The sequence below is a fragment of the Galeopterus variegatus genome, unplaced genomic scaffold, assembly GCF_000696425.1.
Source record: "Galeopterus variegatus unplaced genomic scaffold, G_variegatus-3.0.2 Scaffold715, whole genome shotgun sequence".
NCBI lineage: Eukaryota > Metazoa > Chordata > Mammalia > Dermoptera > Cynocephalidae > Galeopterus > Galeopterus variegatus.
In genome coordinates this window covers 242,838-243,598 of record NW_007726826.1, presented here as the reverse complement: position 1 = coordinate 243,598, position 761 = coordinate 242,838, and positions in this window count along the sequence as shown.

The window sequence follows — 761 nt, the reverse complement described above, 5'->3', positions numbered from 1 at the left end:
AGCGCCGCCGCGCTTCCCAAGCAGCGCACTATAGCAGTGCGCCACCGGGCCGGCCCTATGTTTCTGTATTTTAAGATTTTAAACATTTCTGTGTTACTTTGTTGCGGCAGATCTAGGAAACTAATTCAGGGGTGGGGGCAGATCGAGAGCTGATACGAGCAAGGCCTGGAGACGCCAATGCGCCTCTGTTACTGGAAAATTCCAGGTCCCGCTGGCTAGATCTGGGTTCTTGGTATCTTGAACAAAGAATTGGACAAGGCACACCAGAAACAAAGAGTAAAAGCAGTTTTATTTAGCAAAGGAAAAAATACACTCCAGAGAAAATGGAGTGGGCTTGAGCGAGAGAGAAGCGTGCTGAAGAGCCCCGATGGTTACATTTCTGGGGTTTTAAGTCCTCTTAGCTGGATTCATGCCATTTGGCCATTGGATGAGCCCTGAATGCGATCTCTGTCATATTGGTTAAAGAGATTGGCGCCCTCGCTGGTGGGAACTCATTGGTCTAACTGAACGGCGCCTAAGGTGGGGGGGCTCCTGTCTGGAGTTGTCTTTGTTTCTGCTTCAGTGCATGTGCATGCCTGCTCAGGGAACCAGTTTGTCCCATTTGCAAATAAACAGTTTTTCCTTCTCCTACTCTTATCTCTATCTAGCTTCCTGCTTCACCTCTAATGGGCCAAAGACTGCCTGACAGTGGCGTGCTGGGGGCTGCCCTGCCACAGACTTGCGACGTGTGCCCATCTCTTCCCAGCTCTGTGTTCAGTGAT